This window comes from Sus scrofa, chromosome 3, assembly GCF_054392235.1.
Source record: "Sus scrofa isolate SSC_HxYL_T2T_F1_AM1 chromosome 3, Sscrofa_HxYL_maternal_Yorkshire_Landrace_v2.0, whole genome shotgun sequence".
Lineage (NCBI taxonomy): Eukaryota > Metazoa > Chordata > Mammalia > Artiodactyla > Suidae > Sus > Sus scrofa.
The window spans coordinates 121,237,247-121,250,322 of NC_139385.1; the positions used below are offsets into that span (position 1 = coordinate 121,237,247).

The 13,076-nt window shown below is 47.3% G+C and overlaps 1 long non-coding RNA gene across 1 annotated transcript in view; it reads right to left on the reverse strand.

Annotated features, from left to right (window-relative positions):
- Positions 1–11,334: 11,334 nt before the first annotated feature.
- The window catches only part of LOC146404899 (uncharacterized), a 43,637-nt gene continuing 41,895 nt past the window's right edge, over positions 11,335–13,076 (reverse strand). Inside the window, exon 2 of the long non-coding RNA XR_014842336.1 lies at positions 11,335–12,385. This is a non-coding gene — a long non-coding RNA (uncharacterized LOC146404899). The remainder of the gene's footprint in view (positions 12,386–13,076) is intronic.

The window sequence follows — 13,076 nt, forward strand, 5'->3', positions numbered from 1 at the left end:
CCACTGAGCAAGGCCAGGGATCAAACCTGCAACCTCATGGTTCCTAGTCGGATTCGTTAACCACTGTGCCACGACGGGAACTCCAGAAACTCCTCTTTGATCAAGGAGAAAAATCTTTCTGAAACAGGCTTCCTTTATGTTTCATTGGTCAGAACTGGATCAGACACCCACCCTAATCAAAAGCAACTCTTTGTTGACTAAGACCCTGCCTTCCCTATGGGGGTAATATCACCCTCAATGGGATGAAACTGGGTTGTTGGAAGACGGGGGCAAAAACATCTCACTCTTTTCATGTAAAAAGCACATGTACATACAGTATATGAACATATACAGTGTAGCTATGGTATTAAAATTTCATGGGAGGGGGAAATTAGGGGAAAAAAGTCTTAAAAAGTCTCCCTAATAATTTTTTTCGGCCTCATCCTCAGCATGCAGGAGTTCCCAGGCCAAGAATCACACCTGAGCCATAGTAGTGACAATGCTGAATCCTTAACCACTAGGCCACCAGAGAAGTCCAAAAACAAATTTTTAAAATGTTGATCAGTGCACAAAAAAAAAAAGCCTGCACATGGATGTTTATAATAGTTTTATTTATAATTGCCAAAATTCGGAAGCAACCACAATGTCCTTCAATAAACTGTGGTACATCTAGACAATGGAATATTATTCAGTGCAAAAAAGAAATGAGCCAATCAAGCCATGAATAGACATGGAGGAAACTTAAATGTATATTATTAAGGGAAAGAAGCCAGTCTGAAAAGGCTACCTACTGTATGATTCCAACTATACGACATTTTGGAAAAGGCAAAACTGTGGAGACAGTAAAAGGATCACTGATTTCCAGGGGTTGAGGGGAGGGAAGGATAAATAGAACACAAAGGAATTTTAGGGCAGTGAAACTACTCTGTATGACATTATACTGAGGGATATATGTCACAATTTTTCCAAACCCATACAATGTACAACACCAAGAACAACCCTAAAGGAAACAATGGATGATAACGATGCTTCAGGGTAGGTTCATCCTTGGTAACATGTACCACTCTGGTGCGGGATGCTGATGCTGGGGGAGACTGCATGTGCGGGGCAGGGGTATATGGGAAAGCTCTGTAACTTCCCTTCAAGTTTTCTTTGAACTGAAGACTTCTCTGAAAAAACAAAGTCTTTCTTTAAAAAGGTTGAGAACCACTGACCTGGACCAACCCCGACTCATTGCCAGAGTCTAGGGACATTTCTTTTGGCCAGGAAGTCTGGGGAATGAGGGCCAAATAGGCACCAACAAGGTCGACCACATCCTGCCTAGAAAGAAATGTGCTCTGTGGGGGGAATACTTGGTGGGTATGTGCATAGGTGTGAAACTTCACAGGCACGCTGGTTACAACATGTAACCACTGCCTTGTTTTCAAAGATGGGCTGGATTGGCTAACTCCATGATTGAGCTGGGTTTGTAAGATGAGGGCCAGGACTGAATTTCTGGGGACAATAAAGAGCATTGGCCAGGGATTTTGGAGAAATAATAGCCACTTAAAGGAGAGTTTTATGAAGTTTGGCTGTGTGGTCAATGACTATGCTAAATGGTTCAAAGCATTTCTCTCTCTCTCTCTCTCTCTCTCTCTCTCTCTCTCTCTCTCTCTCCAACAAGATGAAATCTGGCTCTAGATCTGGCATTCTAGGCCAGTGAACTCAGACCACTGGGCTCAGCGAAAAAAATTGAGGAACCAATCTTTTGGAACAGTTGGCTAACTCCAGGCAATATGGAAAGTCAGGGGCAAAAGGGTCTTCCTTGCATTCTTCCATTCCTAGAACCCATCTCAAATCCTCCCCCTATTTCTTCCTCTGACAGTTGTCTTTCTCTTCATGTTACTAGCCAACTGTGTTTCCAAGCCCTTAGCCCTGCATTAAGTCAAGTCAACTAATGTGCTCTGCTCAGGAGAAGTTCTGGGTTTTAGCTAAGCATTCTTTGCTGGTAGTTGAGTGAGCTGAGGAAGAGGCATCAGTGCCCTGGAGTCGTCCTTGGAATTATCCTTGCTCTATCCACCACCACTTTCACAGGCCCCATTTCAGTTCTCCTGGAGGCTTGTCTTACAGACTTTACATGCTGCTCAAATGCTTGCTTTTTGGACGTCTTTGTGGTCCTAGGAGGTAGGTAGGGACAAGCACATACATCTGAAAAACCTGGTTCCTGAGGCAGGATAGGGTAAAGGTCTCTTCTGCTATGGGACACCTGGAGCAGCCCAGATGATGCTCCTTGACAGATATAGACACCAGTGTTTTTTCCTTGACCTAGTCCCTGCAGCCCACACCAGTGACACCTCTGGCTTACTTTACTGAAAATCAAAACTAGTTAGCCCCAGGCAATGGAAGTCTCTAGGTGATACTCACCTTTTTCTTTATGCCTTTTTATAGAAGAGTGGTTCTCAGCCCTGACTGCACATTGACATCACCTGGGGAGCTTTCAAGTCACTACTGCTGCCTAGACTAATTAAACCAGAATCTCTGGGGGTGGGGCTCCGGCTTTAGGATTTTTTAAAGCTCCCAGGTGATGGGATATGAATGAGAACTTGAACATGTATATGTGTGTGTGGTTTTTTTCAGTGGGTCCACACTTTTTTTGTGTATGGCTTTTTAGGGTTGCTCTTGTGGCATATCGAAGTTCCCTAGGAGTGGAATTGGAGCTGAGCCACCAGCCTACACCACAGCCACAGCAATGCAGGATCCAAGCCCAGTCTCCAACCTACACTGCAGCTCAGGGCAATGCTAGATCCTTAACCTACTGAGTGAGGCCAGGGATCAAACCCCTGTCCTCATGGATACTAGTTGGGTTCGTTACCTCTGAGCCACAATGGGAACTCCTGCCATACTTTATTTCTTAAATCTTAAAAGAAAATAAAACAATTCTCACTTTGAAAAAATTTTTGGCCCCATCTCCTCGATTCATTCCAAGAATTTTGCCCTTTTATTTATTTAAAAAGTATAAAAACTTACCATGAAGGAAAACATTGTATATAATGAGAAATATTCGTTTTCAGTGCTGTGTGTAAAGGAGAAGAAATTCAAATAAAGTGAGTAAAATCATAATTTAAAATAAATATCATTTACGCTTTATTTCTTTAAATGAGGTAACTGTTTTCGTGGCATTTTCGTAAGGAGAAAATATGGGAAAGACCTTCAAAAATGAGTAACAAATCGATTGAAGGTACATTTTTGGAGGGGGGGCGATACACAACCTTGCTATGTGCTGACCTTTAAATAGATCTTTATTTCTGTACTGACTCATACCATAGTTGTTTCTGGTGGAGGCCGAGCTTTTATAACTGCATGTTTTGTACCAGATGTGGTTGTAAAGGCACGGGGTGCTGGGATTGAGGTCACTGAGAGCAGAACATAGATGAGTAGAGGGGAAGAAAATGTGGCGTCCTGCCTTCCCATGCACCCTTTCCTTCTTTTCAGCATCAGTTCTGTCCAGGAAGCAGCTGCTGAGAACAGGTACCTTGGTAAAGCTAACCGGGGGCTTTTCCCCCATTGACCGAGCAGACATGCATGGCCTTCGGGGTTCTGGACTCAGAGTCCCTGGCTGGGCGCTCTTACCTCTGCCCAAGCTGGCAGAGCCTTGAGCCTCAGGCTGAGCCTGTGCCTCTCAGAGCAGCTGGGGTGATTTACAGGGGAGGGGGCCCCGCTTTGGGTCAGGCTCACACGCTCTGGTGACTAAGGGGATGGTCACACGAAGGGTTTCTTTCTCTGAACCTTCCCTTTTAATGTTATCCGCTGTATTAACAATGAATCTACCTAAGATTTCACTGAAGGATAACAAAGTGAAAAAAATAACACCTTGAAGTTCCTGTTGTGGCTCAGCCGTAATGAACCCAACTAGTATCCATGAGGATGCGGGTTAGATCCCTGGCCTCGCTCAGTGGGTTAAGGATCTGTCATTGCCATGAGCTGTGGCGTAGGCCAGCAGTGGCTGCAGCTCCGATTCAAGCCCTAGCCTGGGAACTTCCATATGCCACACATGCAGCCTTGAAAAGCAATAATAATAATAATAATAATAATAATAATGCCCTGCTATACCGAGGCCCTAGCCAGGGCCGGTGTTCCTATGTTAACATGCAAAGTAGCCCAGCGACTACACACCGACATCCCAAACATGACAGTGCAGAATTTCTACCGAACTTTGTGGTCCACCCCTCCCTAACAACAACAGCACCAGTCACGTTCATGTGAGTGGCCAAGATCTTTATCGTCAAAGGTCTTGGATATATACTCATTAATTCCTATTTTTCTCCCTTGTAATCATTCTCAAACATTTGCCCAGCAATGCTGGGTCTTCAGTAGCTCATAAGACCCCCGAGGGGATGAACCTTGCTACTGATATTTCCTCCCAGGACATCTCTAATACACTGAGTTGCACACTCTGGGCGCCTAATGAGTGCATGGGAACTGCCCGGTGAGAGCACTAGCTCTTTGGCACTTTGCTGTTGCATCAGCCAAGTCAAATGACTGGAACGGAGATCACAGTCAGAGCCAGGGGACCTTTATTGATCATCTGGGAGTCAATCTAACCCAATGCCTTCAGTTTATGGAGACAGACCCAGAGATCAAGAGCTGGCTAGTAAATGTTAAAATGGAAATAACCCAGTTAAATATGTCACCAGACTGCTGCCTCCCTGCTCCACATTCTCCTGGAGGGTCAGAGCCCTGGAAGCAAAGTGAATAAGCTTAGGACTATTAAAGTCCATTTCAATGGAAAAAAGATCCTATCTGTATATTAACTGAAGACATGCTCATCGATTTCCCTTAGCAATTGTGATACTTAGAAACTTGGTGTAAAGCTATTGTGGTCCCATGTTTTTTTACAAAATTGGACTAACCGGCTTAGTGTTAGGAATGACATCCTCTGGTGTAGGTCCCTTTTATGGGGAGAAAATGAAGACACCCCAGAGCTAGCTGCCCTCCTGCAACCCAGTGTAATCCAACAAGCCTGCATGGGCTGGCTCACCCTACTTCCCGGCATGAAAATCATGCCTCAGCCCCTTGTCCTGTTCTTGTTCTAAAAATCCGGTTCCCAGGGACCTTGGTCTTTCTTCTCAGAGGAAACTGGGCAACATTTGGACTTAGCATCCAGAAAGAGAAGCCTGAGTTTGGAGCGTCCCTGAGGTCTAGTCCCCTTTCTGGAACTCTGGCAGGTGCCTCCACTTAGCCACTCACTGCCCTGCAAGCGCCCTCTGCCTCCCCCACTCCCTTCTGCAGCCCACTTGCTGCAGGAAGCCCTTATTCTCTGGCTAGTTTGTCTCTGCTCTGCAGTGGCTGATTTAGCCCCCAATATCATTGCTGAGGTTTCACCCATCTTCCCTCCCTCTCTCCCCACCAGACCACCTAAGCTGATGTACACCTGCTTCTACACCTCCAAGGCCACTCTTCAAAGCCCACCCTGCCAGCCCTGCATGGGACAGGTGGGAAGCGTGTCCTAACTCTTCAGCCCTCTAGCTGGGGGACTGCAGGCTGATTACATCCCATTCTTTTTTTGAAACCAAATTTATTATGATAGAACTTACAAACGAAAAGTGCTCTCATTTAAAATGTTCAGCTCAATGAATTTTGACAAATGTATACACACCCCTGCAAATACCACCTGGTCAAGAAAGAACATTTCTGTCCCCTTAACTGGTCCTTCCCTTACCGCTCAAGCAAGTAGTTGAGCAGCTTTCTCTCACTGCAGATTACTTTGACCTGTTCTAGAAGTCATATAAAAGGAGTCATAGGGTGGGTTCTCTTGAGTCCCTAAAGGCTTCTTTCTCTCAGCATGTTTCTGAGATCCATGCACATTTTTGCATCTCTGCATTCATTCCCTTTTATTGTTGAGTAGGATTTCATTGCAGGGATGACCCACAACATTTTTACCTGTTCACCTGTTGATGGTCCATTTTTTTCCTACTTTGGGGCTATTATGAAGAAGCTATGATGAGTAGATGTGTATATGGCTTTGTGTGGACATATGTTTTCATTTCTTGGTTTTTCTTTTTTTGCGTTTTTTTTTTTTTGTGTGTGTGTGTGTGTGTCTTTTTGCAATTTCTAAGGCCGCTTCTGTGGCATATGGAGGTTCCCAGGCTAGGGGTCGAATTGGAGCTGTAGCTGCTGGTCTACACCTGAGCCACAGCAATGCGGGATCCGAGCTACGTCTGCAGCCTACACCACAGCTCACAGCAACGCCAGATCCTTAACCCACTGAGCAAGGCCAGGGATCGAACCCGCAACCTCATGGTTCCTAGTTGGATTCATTAGCCACTGAGCCACAATGGGAACTCCAACATATGTTTTCATTTCTTAGTTAAACTGGAGTAGAATTCCTGAGTCACATTGTAAGAATAGGTTTAATTTTATTTAAAAAATTTTCTTTAAAAACCCTGCCAAACTACTTTAAAGTGATTGTACCGCTTCACACTCCACCCTTAATCTATAAGGTTCTAGTTGTTCCACATTCTTGTCAGCCCTTGGGGTCATCATGTTTTCCACCTGAGCCATTAGAGGAGCAATGCCGGATCCTTAACCCACTGAGCAAGGCCAGGAATTGAACCTGCATCCTCATGGATGCTAGTCAGATTCGTTTCCACTGAGCCATGATGGGAACTCCAGGAACCTCTTATATGAGGCAATAGGCCCTAGGAGGTCCCACAATATTGATTTTTCTTGATCATGGCTTTGTTACCTCTCCAGTTCAAGAAAAGTCAGTGGCGGAGGTCCTGTCGTGGCTCAGAGGAAACAAATCTGACTGGGAATCATGAGGTTGTGGGTTTGATCCCTGGCCTCGCTCAGTGGGTTAAGGATCTGGCATCACCATGAGCTATAGTGTAGGTCGAAGACATGGCTCGGATTTGATGTGGCTGTGGCTGTGGTGTAGGCCGACAGCCACAGCCCTGATTGGACCCCTAGCCTGGGAAACTCCATATCCAAAAAAAAAAAAAAAAGAAAAAGAAAAAAAAGAAAGAAAAGTCAATGGTAATCTACTAGCAGCCGCCTATCCCTTCCCACCTCAACCAAACTCACAGTCAGAGTCGGCCTTCATCTCCGCAACGTGGAGTTCTCCCGGCAGCCGAGACTCTCCTCTGTCCCTCTCCTGAGTTGACAAACCACTTTACATTCCATATGACCCTCCTCCTGGTTTTTCTCCTGTGACCCCATGGGATTTCCTTTTTCAAAGCTCTCTTTCCAACTCACCCCTTCCTCCAGCCAGTCTCCCCTTTGTAAGCCTTTAGCCCTAAAATGGATGGATTTGGGGGCTATCACACAGATGGATTGTGACATAGGACTTTGTTCTGAGCCCCTCTGAGCTCCATGTTTCCAAGCTGGATGTCTCCACCTAAATGTTCCACAGGCACCTCAAACTCAGCATGGCCCCAGGAGATGCTTCCCCTCTCTGTCCCCCCATGATTTCCCTTCTCCCATTGGCTCCATTTCTGCTCCCACATCACCCCCCTTTTGGTTACCCAGGCTCAAAACCCTGGGGTGACCTACAGCTCCTCCCTTTCCTTAATCTCTGATTTTGCATCTGTTACCAAGTCCTGCCAATTCTACCCCTTGCATTCTTCTCTTTCTCTTCCTCCTAGAGTCTGTGACCCTGGCTCTCATCTGCCGAGGCCTGTTGCTTGGTCTATTTGTGACCAAGTGGCAGCATTGCTGGCTGCCTAGCTCACAGCCATTTCCCATTGTTCCCTTCCTGCCAGGAGACCCCACAGACCATGGGAGAGACAGAAAATCTAGATGCTTCCTTTCCTAGCATCCTTTGCAGCCATGGGACCTAGTTCTAATCAATAAGCTATCAGAGGAGGTCTTCTGAGAGGCTTCTGGTGTGATTTCTCTCTCTCTCTTCTCACTAACCCTCTGCCACTAGTGACTCTTCTTGTTCTTAATTCCCTCCCACCCCTATCCTTTTATGCCAATTCTCTCCTCAACATGTCTGCCAAATCATCTCTCGAAAACAGAGTTTTGACCAGGTTATATTCCTGCTCTCAATAATTCCCCTATCAGATGATGGAGAACCCTAAAAGTCTAGAGCCTGGCACATAAAGCCTTCCAAGATTTTGTTCTAATGTATTTTCTTTTTTCTTTTTTTTTTTCTTTTTTTTTTTTTTTTTATTGTCTTTTTGTCTTTTCCAGGGCCGCAAGGCTGAATCCTTAACCTACTGAGCAAGGCCAGGGATCAAACCTGCAAGCTCATGGTTCCTAGTTGGATTTGTTAACCACTGAGCCATGACAAGAACTCCTCTAATGTATTTTTCTTACTTTTTTCCCTGAGATTTGTTTTCATATCTCAATGCCTGGCTGAAAGGGGATGCGTGCTTTCCCTGTTTATGAGTTAGGGGTCTCCAGAGCTTAGGAGGGAAGGCGGTTAGAAACAAGAGAATGACTTTCCATGGCCTGTCCTGTTACCCCATTCAGGACAGTCTTAGGAGCAGGTACCTGACGTGTCTGCCCATCATTATGTGATCCGACTCAAGAAGACCAAGGCCCTGGCTAAACTGCTCCTCCCACACACTGCGGAGTCTGAAATGCCATCACTTGCAGAATCAGAAAAGCAGGGGTGCTTGTTGTCTATGCCATCCTCAAAAGCAAGGATTTATATGACAGCACAGGCTGGAGACAGGCAAGGTTATCCTGATCCTTGAATAAACATCTTCCTAAATAAAAATGAGGAAGAAATAAAGATCTTCTCACATAAAGCGCAGGTGGATTCCAGAAATTATGGTGATGGGGAGAGGACAGCGGAGATGATGAAAGAAACAAGACACACAGAGCGCGTAAGCCTAAACGTCTCACTGACTTGTATCCCAGCCTCCAGGCTCATCACATTTAACTACCCCCTTGGTTCTGCTTCCTGAAAATAGTCATCGTAAAAATAGCTAATATTTACCAAGCGCTTCCGATGCCTGATCTCATTTAATTCTCCCATGGCCCTAGGAAGTGGGCACTGTCCTTTCTCCCATTTTACAGTTCTTTGCCTTAGGTTTACAGCTGACAAGTGGCAGAGCTGAGACTAGAAGTTCAAAGTCTACTTCTGTCCCAGAAGCCCCGCCAACACTCCTTCCTTGACTCATGCCTGCCTCCGTGCGTTCATCCCTTTGCCATTGACTGACTCACAGATCTAAAGGGAAGTAATACATAGGTCCTGCCCTGAGCAGCTCACCGGCTAGTGAGAGAAACACCTACATCAGCAAATATTCATACTGTATCCCAATGAGCGTTATTATTACCACAGGGACCTGAGCGGGTTACTTGGGTTGTCCCTGACGTGTACCAACCTCTTGGAGTTTGTGCCTTCTCATCCAATCCCAGGCTCTTTCCACGATCTTCTATTTTCCTCCATGATGCTGACGTCAGCATTTGTGACTTTATCTGATACCCCCTGACATGCTTTCTCTTATGCTCCTAGACGGAGCTGCCCTCCAGCTCCATTCAGCGCTGGCTCCCCCACACCCTGTCAGGTCTGAGCAGGGAAAAGGAGGGGGACCTCAGAGCAGCCTGGGGAGCCAGGTCTCCTCATGGCCCTGCCTCTGACTTCCAGCAAGTCCTTGGATGAGCCACTTAATGACAGAGGGCCTCGTTCACCACTTTTTGTGCAGAGAAGGGTAGGATCAGATGCTCTTTGAGGTCACTTTAACTTTTGGTATCTTATGACCCTAGCTTAACATTCTGACCGGGTGTCGGGGGAGTGGACTTTCCAATAAGACCGTCTCCCCTCTCCTCCCGTCTCCCGGCCTCAGCCCTTACTTCGATAACCTTCCCCTCCTTTTATCAGGTAACCCCCTGCTCTGTGTGCCCAGGGTCCTGGTTCCATCCTGGGTTATAATCCACTGATTTTCAAGGTTCCCTCACCAAGGTTCCCTCTGTCTGGGGTCCAAACGACAGATTGGGCCATGAGTCACCTGTGGAAGCGGAGGAAATCCAGGATCTTGAGCTCCTGGCTGAGGCTCAGATCCACTTGAGTGAGCTGGCGGCCTCCTTGATACAAGGGCCAAGACTTCCTTCCTTGCCAGCAGATGATCACAGAACACAGGAGAGAGGCTTGCTGGCCGCCACCAGACCCACGCTCGCCCTTTGTCTAGGCCCAGAGTTTATTATTTAAGAACAGCACCCCAGGAATGGGTGCTGTGGACACTCTCTTTAAAGAAAAGCATTTCGGGGGGGAATGGTTGTGGCTCAGGTTATTCTTCCTTCTTCCCTCCTCCCCCAACTTAGCCATGGGTCGGAAACTAGTGCCATGCTAATGCCACCAGCTCAGCACCCTCTGACGGAACCAGGATGACATAACCACAGGATACTGAGACTTATAGATGGGAAATGACATATCACAGGCAATTTAACCCATGACAAGCCTGGCCAGATCAGAGACTCATGTCTTCAAACATGAGTCTGAAATCCTCTCTCTGCATTTACAGTCTTGGTTTGCCCTGTGACACCCCGCTGTAGGTACACTGTTCAGATATAGAAAGAGCTGCCATCCTTTCTGTAGCAGACGTACGCAGCAGAGGAGGACTTTTGTAAGAAATGAATTCTTCTGCTCTGGAAGATAACGTGTTCAACGCTTCTGAGCCTAAGCCCTGGACTTCCCTTCCATTGTGTTCCTGACATTTGCTGTAATAAATATCTCTTCTCTCAACAGAAGGAACACACAGATGAGAGCACAGCCACCTCCCAAGTGTCTAAGCTCCTCATCTCCGTAGCCAACCTGCTTTCTAGAACATCTGCCTCGCAGAACCACCCTCCTGGAGAAGGAGCCAGTGTTTACCTTTGTGCGATTCTTCAGCACTTCCTGGGCATCTGCTATGCCCTCAGCTCTGCAGGACGCCCCTCTGCAACACATGAAGAACTTTCTTCAATGAACACTCAGACTGCGCTTACCATGGGCACAGAGCGAGGCTGAACACAAGAGGCGAGTCCTCGCCTGCTTCAAGCTTACCATCCAGCAGCATGTGAAACTTATCAGAAGATGAAAATATGCAAATGTGACAAGAATATGTTTCCGATCCTTAAGGAGTTATAATAGCGTAGGGACCATAAAATGTGGTGAAAAATCCACAGTATTTTATCTAGAAGCCGTAGCCAATATCCAGCCAGCCAGCCCCTGGCTGCCGGGAAGAACAATGGCCTCTGTTCAACTGTGCTGACAAGGAAACATGGTAGAGAGAGCTCTGGGTCTGGACTCAGCCGCGTGCTGGCTGTGAGGTCTTGGGCAAATGCCTTAGCCTTTCTGGGACTCGGGCTCCTCCTCTGTAAAAGGGTTTGCCTTGCTTCCTTGCAGGGTTGTTGTGACACAGGTAAGTTAATATACATGCAGACAGCTTGCAAACTAGAAATAGCACCAAAAGGCCGTTTTTATTCTTAAGACAAAAGGTCGGTATTTTAAGAAATAAAAAGTTCTGAGTATGAGACTAGTTCCCCTAGGATTCCCAAGGACGAGAGAGTTCACACCACGACAAGCATGGGCACACCAAGTGCATTCACATTAAAAATATTAACATGAGTTTCCAGCCATGACCTTCTACCAGACCAGGGTCAGTTTTAAGTGGACTTTGCCCCCGCTTACCTGGGGGCGATCTCTAAACTGGCTACTGACATTTGAAACCTATAATCAGAATGCTAACACTCGAGCTGAGATGGGGTTTTATTACATGTTGAATGAAAATACCCCCCCCTCGGCAAGAATGACTTTATATCCTCGGCTACAAGTTCTGACCGTGTGACTCATTCATTCGACAAGCATCTCCTCTGCACTGGGAAACTCCTGTCTGGGAAGACAAAGGTAGTCAGGACAGGTCTGTCCCGTGGAGACCTGAGAACCAGGTCTAGAGGGAGCAAGTGCAGCCACTGGCGAGGTCTGGGGTACGTGGACGCCCCACGCAGGAACATCTTGCCCAGTCTGGAAGGGGGAGGCGGGTTGGGAAATGCTTCCAGCGGAAATGCTATTTCGGTGGGTGGCTGGAGGGTGGGGTGGGCTGGAGAGGTTCCTGGCGGAGGCAACAGACGATGCAAAGGTGCAGGGGGTGCAGAGAGTGGGCAGAAACCAAAAGAAACCTGGAGCCAGGCCGGAGGAGGGCAGGAGGGGTGTGTCTAGAGATGAGGCTGCGGTGCTGGCAGGGGCCGATGCGAGGGATCCCCGGTGCCACGGGAAACAGTTTGGAATGTCCTCCCTGGGAAAGGTGACTGGTCTGCTAGGGACAGTCAGGGTTTATGCCTGTTGCCTCGCAGGAATGATGAATCGCACCATTTCCTTTTGCTCTTCAAAGCTGCCGGGGTTGGATGATGAATGATGCGGCCACCCTGTTCTTCGGGCAGTAGGGAGGTAGGAGCCAGGCCGTGACTGGGGGAGGAACCTGGCCTCCTCTCCATGATGCTGGGGGTCGTGGGCACAGAGAGATGTGTCTCAGAACATTAATAGGATCTTTCAACCTTTCAGATAACTATTTCTCCAGCACCAAAAGAAGTGATTGAGGAGTTCCCTTCATGGCGCAGTGGAAACAAATCTGACTAGCATCCATGAGGATGCAGGTTCGATCCCTGGCCTCGCACAGTGGGTTAAGGATCCAGTATTGCCATGAGCCGTGGTGTAGGTTTCAGGTGTGGCTTGGATGTGGCGTGGATGTGGCTGTGGCTGTGGTATAGGCCAGCAGCTACAGCTCAAGTGTGTCCCTTAGCCTGGGACCCTCCATATGCCTCGGGTGTGGCCCTAAAGAAAAAGACCAAAAAAAAAAAAAAAAAAAAAAAACAGTGATTGAGTTCTTATTCAGTCTCTTGAATTCTCTGTGACTGCCAGCAACTATGCTAATCACGCACAGAGATTTGAAGGTGGCATATTTTGCCTCTGAAGGGTCAGTTAGGAAGACCCCCGGAGCCACGAGGGAAGCCCTTCTTTCCGAAGAGAAGTAAGAAGCAGGCAGGATCTTCCTTCAGCCCAGACTGGGGAAGGGTAGGAGTCTAAAACCACCTCCCTCATCTTCGGCTTTTGTGGGGTGGGGGCTGGCCCTGAGGGGGACACTCAGACCTGTTCCCCTGTCTCCTCTTCCTGGAAACTGGCCAGCGCTCCG